This window comes from Dysidea avara, chromosome 4, assembly GCF_963678975.1.
Source record: "Dysidea avara chromosome 4, odDysAvar1.4, whole genome shotgun sequence".
Classification (NCBI taxonomy): Eukaryota; Metazoa; Porifera; class Demospongiae; order Dictyoceratida; family Dysideidae; genus Dysidea; species Dysidea avara.
In genome coordinates, this window is record NC_089275.1 from 34,395,805 (window position 1) to 34,405,562 (window position 9,758).

Consider the following 9,758-nt stretch of genomic DNA (forward strand, 5'->3'; position numbering starts at 1 on the left):
ACCTTGACTTAGCCCCCCCTTTTATAAATCCTAGATCCGCCCCTGGGGTTCGGATGGTTCGGACGAACCCCCCTTTCAGAGGCAGAATTTTTAAATTAAAAATCACACCAAATCTTACAGCCCTGGAGCTCTCTGGTAGCTACTTGCCCACTGGCGCTCCTCTGTACTACTCCTGAGGGTCACATCACATTAATGCTGAACCATTGAAAAGCATATCTATCGAATCACGTGATCAATTGCGCACGTGATGCATGGTTGAAATGGCGCGAGTGAAATGGCAAAGGACTGTTCTACGGTTGGTTGAGACATATTACAAGGCAACAGCTGCTAAATTTGAGTGGTCATGTTATATATGTCAGGTTAACACAAACTGTGAATTGTTGATGTATATTTACTTGATGAATGGTTTGTTTATTTGTTACATGTTGTGGGCACGTGATGTCTCGAAAATATTGGAGTACAAGCCAAGCCTGAAGTTGCTGACCATCAACAGGAGGACCGGTCGAGAATAATGTATCTGGAAAAAGTATTGCCAACTAAGGGACTTTGGCTGTCAGTATGCTGTCCGGAAGTGAAGATTAGTTTATAGTTTTACAACAGCTAGGTTTATAGTTTCTATAAGCTGCATAAACAGCAGTGTGTAGGTTTTAGCTAGTTAGATGCACAAACAGCACCTTTTAATGTTACTGCCTAAGGGTACATTTTGTGTATGCATCATTTTCGTCCAAACTAACATGGTCTAGGGGAGGCACCCAGGCCTTCCCCTTGAGACATTCCACTTTAAATCCGAACCCCCTTCAAAAAAATCTTGGCTACGCTCCTGCAGTGATTGTAATTTTGATCAGAAACTGTTTATCATTTCTCTTTGTAGTATAGTGATGTCATTGTGTTATATAATAATTATCATCCTTAGTGCTTACAATGTGACAAATAAAGCTGAGTAGTGTCCAAACAAATCTATTTTAAAAATAATGTTACTCTTACATTGTGTTATCTGATTGCCACATTTCGAAGTATGTGTTAATTGTCACTTTTGCATGATGCCAGTAATTACCATGTTGTAAAATATTGCTGATTTTTCTAGTTAGTTATCCCTGAAAATGCATTAGGTACCTGTGTATACTTAGTGTTACACATTACACGCAGTTTTATCTGTGAATCACTTGTTTTACTCATGTAATATTCTGAGTGGTCAGTCTACAAAGAAGTGGTCACTTTTGAGAGGTTTTACCTAGTTCATATGCTGTTCTCTATGAAATAGTTATGTGGTGAAAATTTCATGTCATTATTAGTTTCTTATCTAGATTTATGACACTTTGAGTATTGTGTTTGGTGCCATGCGATACATGTAAAAAGCATTGAAAATGCTGTACACAAAAATCATCACACTGTCAACTTCTTTTCCTTATATCTTTTGATAGGAACCACTGATTGAGGTTGGGTTTGCACTAAAATGACCCTGAAAAAAAGCACAATATTTGTCATACTAATGAATGTATGGAATGTTAATTATTTAATTTAGTTGGAAATCTCTACTCACACTAGTACTTATAAACAAAAATAATTAGACCATGTGACTATCAAATGCAATAATAAATTTTCATGCGGCTCTAAAATTACCATGCGGACGGGTGACAGGAAACAAGGAATCTACAATTGGTGGCCTTAAACAAGAAGCACCATAAAGAATGCAGTAAAGTACAAAACATATACTAGTGGCTAATAGTCCAATCCAAATAGATCAGGTGCTTGTAAACAAGATGCAGTTATACATGCTTTTGGGGGGCTTTGGTGCTTAAAGTTAAGAGCATACTGTACCAATCATGATCTTTAAAAGTGTCATATACTCGCCATCACTTTTTCTTAGCTATACCTGTTTGGAAAAATCCTGGATCCAGCCCTGCACTAACTACATATACAATCCACTTTACCACCTAACCAAAGTCCAAGTCATCCTTTGAACAAAGAGCATAATGCTGAGGACCGTCCTAGAATTGTATCACCTTGGTGTTACAGGCAAATGTACCAGCTGACACTTTACTAACTTTGGGGGTAGTGACCAAGATGGAAATTCAGATCGAAAATGTCCCCTGGATAAGGAAGGTCAGAAGATGCGATACCTTGCTCCTGAGAACACCAGAGTGATCCTGAAGTAAGGCATGGTGTACTACAGAAACCATGCAGTGCATCATGGTGCTGGATATGCAGAGGACCGCCTAGAGATGGTCATCAAACTGATCGATAACAGATATACAAGTACACTAGGATTACAAAGTAATTCCAAGCCACAAGCGAAAAGCAATTATAAAATCATAAGGAGAAATAGCTAAGCCTATAGATGGTTGCGGTGATGCCTTAAGTCAGCCACTGCTAGTGCCTGAAGAACATGACACAGCATGCAGACGTGCTTGTAATGACCACGAGTAATTTATTGCTTAAGAAGTTACTGAAACAATATATCTGATTGAAGATCATTCATTGGACAGAGAGGTATAGATTGAATGGTATATCCCTCTCCAAACAATGGTCATAAGTTCCCAGGCTGGATACCAAAACACAAGCAGAGTTACATAAGCCAAGAAAGGCCACATTATCTGAATGGTGTGGGCCATGTAATCTAGGGCTGGGAGATAATTTAGGTTAAAAGATTAGATTCCTAAACCACCTGTCGTAAATAAGATAACAAATTTTCCTTTCAAGATAATAGTATATCATGTAATCTATTGTATGGCAGTCCTAATGTAATCCCAAACCTCCCAACCAAAAGAGCAAACCAAGCATCGCCACAGCCTGATGGTTTGTTGACTCTGTGGAAAGCTTAAAGATACAGTAATCCTGTGCAGTCCCACTGGTGTTGCAGATAAGAATGATTATTTGGCTTTTCAAGAGTTGCTTCAATGCCACCCCTCCCCTCTTACTTGGTCTGCTCCTAAGTCAGCCTCTTTAGTTGTTAATGAGTGTGTTATTCTTATGTGTTTAAGGGGCTTTCCTCAAGGTAACAGCCCTGGGCTTATGTGCTCAACACCTTGATGCAGTCAGTGGCCACACTACACCACCTGCTGAAGATTGTCTTCATAATCTCGCCTAACAGGTGATTTAGGAATCTAATCTTTTGACCTAAATTATCTCCCAGCCATAGATTACATGGCCCACACCATTCAGATAATGTGGCCTTTCTTGGCACATGTAACTCTGCTTGTGTTTTGGTATCTAGCCTGGGAACTTCTGACCATTGTTTGGAGAGGAATTAATATGCAATTCAATCTATACCTCTCTGTCTGAATTATTTGCTTTCTGATAAAACTTTGATTCTCCATTTTTAGTCCCCAGATGAGTAACTAAAACTGTTCTGCCCCTGGTTGTGTAGTGCCTCTTCTTAAAAAGAACAGGAGTGTCCATCCCATTGCTGTTGGTGAAGTCCTTCATTGTCTTGCCTGTCATTAGTGCTGTCATTTTGCTCAACCCTTTCTCCCTGATGTTTTTTCTTTCTAAGGTAAAAAAGGTTTTGGTATTCTAGGTGCACACAAACCCAAAACTGAAGAAGTTCTATTATGTAATTCATTTGACAAGACTTTAGCCAGTAAAGGGTGAGCACTGCAGGGAATGTGCACTGTGTGCACAGATGAAATGGACCAAGTCAAGTCAATGTCAAGTCAGGGAATGTCAATGTGCAAGTCAATGTGCAATGTGCACTGTGGAATGCACTGCAGGCACTGCAAGACTTTAGATGAAATGGACCAAGTCATGACAGCATTCAAAGTCAAGTCAGGGAATGTGCACAGATGAAATGGACCTGGCTAAAGTCTTGTTACTGGCTAAAGTCTTGTCAGCATTCAAAGTCAAGTCAGGGAATGTGCACAGATGAAATGGACCAAGTCATGACAGCATTCATTAGAGTGGAGAGGGCTCCAGATTCAAGATGAGATGGACCAATAAATGAATACTCTGATACAGAAAGGAGGGTTAACTCTAAAGGATCAATAGGGAAGATATATTGGTAGAAATGTTATCCAACAAAAGGAGACAATAAGATATTTGTCTCTTTGTTTGTTCTCAGGGTGGGGCTGTGAACCTAACTGGAGACATAATGATGCACTGAATTAAGAAACCAAGGGTTGCCAAACAGCATGCTCTAATATAAAAAGAGATCAGATAGCTGAGTCTGCAAAGGTTGAGTTTTGATATGTTTGCGTGAAATGTAGTGGTTTCTGAAGATTTTATTTCTTATGAGAATGGGAATTCACAGTTCAGTGATGTGCTAACATTAATAAAAATGACCTAGCAACACTTGGTACCACCAAAAGTTGCATTTTGTAGTCATTGCTTAGTCCAGGTTACAGTAGCTTTAATGCTCTATATCAGAACATGCTTGATAACAAATAAACCAATCTAAAGTGGTTCAGTTATAAATACATACTGAAAGGAAACCATCCTCTAACTATCTTACTTCAACTAAGATCACATACTGTTCTAGCTATACATTATATGTGACCTGACCTGCAAAAATAGAGCATATATTTCCTTGTTCAATCTGCCAGTGTGAACATTTCTGATGGAATCCCCATTTGACTTATATTACTGTATAGCCTAAATATTTAGAGGGGGAAATTTTTTGCTGATTTCGCAGTTTTGGGGGTTACTAGCGAAATTTTATCTCTGAAATACTTAGACCTCCATATAGTCTAATACATTTTTGGGAGCATTTGCAAATCCACGAAAATTTTATTTTTAGCAATATTACTCAACCTTGAAATATTTGCCCCTCAAAATATTTAGGCTATACGGTAATCGGGATCATTTTAGAGACCCTATACCATGTTTAGCTAGCCATTTTTCTGTACATACAATTCAGCACAGTAGCTGTATGAGTTTCCAACAATATACATCAGAGGGATTCTCTGCACATCTTATAGTTCTAGCCAACAACAACTATACCTACTCCATTTAGGCATGAGGCTATTATGCTCCAAAAATTGAGCATTATGCTTTTAAGCAGTGCTCAAAAAATCACGTATTATGCTTTTGAGAATTGCCCATTATTCCCAAAATTATGCCACCATAATTGGCTAATAATGTCTGTTTATTGCTGTATCAGGCCATTTTCATTGATGTTTAAGCTTCAAATGGTCTAGAATTCTTTAGCTGGTTGCTGTATTAGAGTATTTCATTTCAATGTGACTGCTTTATTAGAGTAAATAATACTCAGTGACTGCTCTATTAGAGTTTATGACTGCTCTATTAGAGTATCTCGATCTTTTTAAACGGAATTGTGCAATCTGCAAATTTTCCTACTGTTAAAGCTTTATAATCACCTCAAAATGCTAGCATAATTCCTGATTCCCACACATACCTATTATGCCCGAAATCATGCCGGCATAATCGCCGCATCCCTAACTCCATTCAGCTGAACTTGGAGAAAAAGTGTAGGCTGAATCTCACAAGGTACAAGGAGCAAAAGTTAGCAGCTAGCATCTGGGATATGCTGAGCTTTCAGCTTGAAGTTCAACCTCACATTTCTAATACAGGGAGAAAAGGTGGTCCACAACCAAGAACACTGAAGATTATAGCAAGTGGAATGCTAGGGAATTGGGAAACAGTATATTTGTTGTGCCATGTTTCCTAAATCAATCGGTCTACCAATTCATGTGAATCTACATATATCAGCATACAACGATATGAAGTATATAATATTATCAAGAGTTCATAATATAAAAGAGAGGAGAGTGTCCTACTACAGTATAGCCTGTATAAACGTGTATCTCGAAGTAATGCAGTAAAACTTTGATTTCCTTAGGATATCATGTCAACACATAAAGTGTTAAGGAGTGTTGACAATGCCATCAGTGGACTGCTTATTGAAGCCATAACTACAACAGTTATTGAAACTTAATGCTTAGTGCATGCCTGACCAACTAATACATTGAAAGTGACTTATCTATAGGTATTGCATCATAACTTCAAGATACGCGTTTATACAGGCTATACTGTAGTAGGACACTCTCCTCTCTTTTTATATTATGAACTCTTGATATTATGTATCTGTAAATTTGCATGGATTTTTCTGTCTGGCTTTTATCACTAATTCACCATTTACCAGTATGTGTTGTGATCAATTAAATGAAGATTCCCTTATTTGCAGTAGTATCAGGATAGTAGTGGTGTATGCATACAGTAGGATAGCAACCAGTGAAATTCTACTTACTATAATCTTCAAGGGTCTTGGTTTTGGACCACCTTTTCTCCCTGCATTAGAAATGTGAGGTTGAACTTCAAGCTGGAAGCTCAGCATATCCCAGATGCTAGCTGCTAACTTTTGCTCCTTGTACCTTATGAGATTCGGTCTACACTTTTCTCTAAGCTTAGCTGAATGGAGTAGGTATAGTTGTGGTTGGCTAGAACTATAAGAAGCCATCTGATGTATGCTGTTGGAAACTCACACAGCTGCTGCATGAGACTTTTTGTGCAGATTATTCAAGGAAGTAGTGATGGCTTGATCTGCTTTTAGAGCTGATTGTTGTTGGAGATTAAGTCTTTAACTTGAGAGGTTATGAATGGGTTTTTAATCCACTATCAGGCCACATAAACTTTGTAGTTTCTCATCCTCATCCACATTGCTATTTTTCTTACTGCTTCAAGGATTTGTTTGTATCACTAATGGCTGCAGGCTGAGTGGCTGAGTGCACCTTTTAAGGTGATAACTATACGTATATGACTAAGCCTGTGAAAATAGGGCATGTGGGCACATAAAATTAGCCTCATCTTTTATCACCCATAACTTTTTATGCCATTATGCTATGGCTTTGAAATTTTAAGAAAGTGGTTACAAAAAGCGCACAGCAGATATGTATGATATCACTATGACTAGACTATATGTCCACACCACTAGAGTTATATGTATGCATAATGGATAACAGGGGCGTAGCCAGGATTTTTTGAAGGGGGGTTCCAGCACCAGCATTGAGTTACTAGAAGCAGGGGTCTGGGGGCACAGCCCCCAGCCGCTGAGAGACTTTCAATATTTTAATAAACCAGAACTCAGCAAATTGCTACATTTTATGCAAAAAGTACATTAATTATGACGCATTAAGTGCCCCTGGGATGAAGGTAGTACTAGATAAAGTCACCTAGTGGAAACAGACAGCATAGCACATAGAGACACATATAGTAATCTGTAAGTGATGGTTAAATCTCACTGTGGTATAGGAGCCATGAATCCACTGATACAAATGACAACCAAAACAATATAACTATACAAATATGCATAGCATGAATTTATTTTGCATAACACAAGTGATAAATTACTGGAGCTCTATATCTTTAAACACTGCACACCAAAGCTATAGCAGTATAAGGTCATGCTAAGTTTTGCATTTAATGTTAGAATGTCTGATAAACTTCATATGGACATGGATATTTACATGCATGTTCTATTAGAGTATACCTGACTGCTCTATCAGAGTATATACCTGACTGCTCTATTAGAGTATATCGATCTTTTTAACAAGTTTTGAAGAGGGCTCATGTTACATCCGTAAATCCTTCCCTGAGAGATGAATGTAAGTTGTATCAATTGTTGTGCTGTGCCATTACACTATATTGCTCACTCATTTTGTCCTGCCACACTAAATGGTGTGTTAGGATCCTGCTTGCAGGAGTCTAAATTTTACAGGGGGGGTTCCTGAACCCCCCGGAACCCCCCTCCCTACGCCCCTGGATAAGAACGAAGCATGAAAAGATTACACCCTGTCACACAACAGGATATATCTCAGTACTGGAATAAAATAGTTGCACTCTGTCACTTGCATTATATCGCAAATTTATTGCTGAATACTTGCATAAAATTTCAAAGCCATAGCATAATGGTATAAAAAGTTATGGGTGATAAAAGATGAGGTAAATTTTATGTGCCACTATAACTTGGAATCTACCTTGCCTATATCTACCCTTTCCATGATACAACTATAGTGGAAATTACTCCTACAAGTTTGGAGCCTTTCCATTCTATTATGTATACAGGTTTCTTCATACAAAACATGATAAAGCCTTTGACAGACTTTGTTGAATGTTCAGTATTATACAGTTGTAGGTCTAGCTTATAAGGTTAATTCACAGCACACTATCCAACTAGTGTAGTAAAGTACTTGCTGTACAATGGCGGATCCAGGATGGGGTATTTGGGGCAAATGCCTCCCCTCACCTTGTGGTGGAGCCAGCCATACTTCTGATTAAAATAGCTAGCTAAACTTTATGTCAGTCCAAGATCAGTTTATAACCTCATAAAAATATGCACATTTTAATAGCATTTATTACAAATCCACTTGAAATTAAAGCGAACCAAAGCCAAAATAGCTCTGAAATTGTCACCCAGCACCTTCGTGCGTACTAAGCGCCACTAAAAATAATTATAGTGTTGCTGTTCTTTAAGACATTCAGAGCCTTTAAACAGCTCTTAAGTAGGGTCCGCAACGTGAAATTTCGACCTCCGAGAATCAACTACCAAACCACCCACAAATGCTAGGCTAGGTACCACTTAGAAAACGCCAGATTGGTGTTATTTTTCATTAACGTCTTGTCGTGCAAATCGGCGAATATGCTTACAAATTACGAGATTTTTTGCTATATCTTCAAGTAAATGTCTTTTAAAGCTATAATATGCACTCTCAACCTTTCTTACTAACTTTACTCTAAACTAAAACCATCAGTGGCTGCATTGTCTGGAGCGATTTCCAGCCGCAGCATCGCGAAAATGAAATTTCGGACTCGAAAAAAGTTTCGATGCCACTGAAGCACACAGTAGCGATGCCAAAGTAACCCTCCCAGGTCAAACTGGTCTGGCATGGGTCCAACTACTACCACACCAAATATCATGGAATTCCAAAATTGTTTGCCATCTGGCTGAGCTCGACGGATGTCAAAAATTCGTCAAAAATGCCAATTTTATTCACTGACGGAAACCTTTGCTAGCCAGATGTGCTAGTTTACTTCTCAAAAGCTTACTAGACCCATAGCCAGTAGCTTTCATTCATAGGGTTGGTCTGGCAGCTCTTCTAGCGACCTCAAAAACCAACAAATGTCGATATCCACGAATTTTGCCGATATCGACCAATTTACAATGCGTTAAAGAAATCTTGCACATCAAACGTGATGCTTTGCCTCTCTAAAGTCATGCTGCATCCTTGTTTAGTTATATTCGTCCATAGGGTGGCACTGGCGGCTCTCTTATCGAGGCCAAAATCCATCAAAATGCTCATCTCACCATTTGTCATCAGTTTTAGGAAGTTTTACTAGTCAAACATGTTGGTTTACCTCTCTGCATCCTTGCTGGACCATTCAATCACCTTCGTCTGTGTAGGTACCTTTCTTCAGTCTCTTGAAAATGTAAGAGCACACCAATTTGGCGCAACCACCAATGCTTATTTTGTTTCATTGGTTCCACGCAAAAATGACAGGAAAACCAGCAGAAATGTAATAGAGCAAAAATGGAGTTAGTCTAGCTCTAAATATTGTACTCTACAGGTTTATACAAATGATTACCGAAATGAAAATTCCGATTATCAAAAACCACAATCGAAATTTCCATTCATGTAGAGTTCCGAAGGGTGGATATTTTAAACTATACTAATTCCAGTTGGGTTATGTAATATTTCTGCTGGATTTTCGTGGAATCAATGAAACAAAATAAGCAGTAAGTGGTGTTGATGGTTGCGCCCAATTGGCGTGCTCTGACATTTTCAAGAAACTGAAGAAAGGTGCCTACA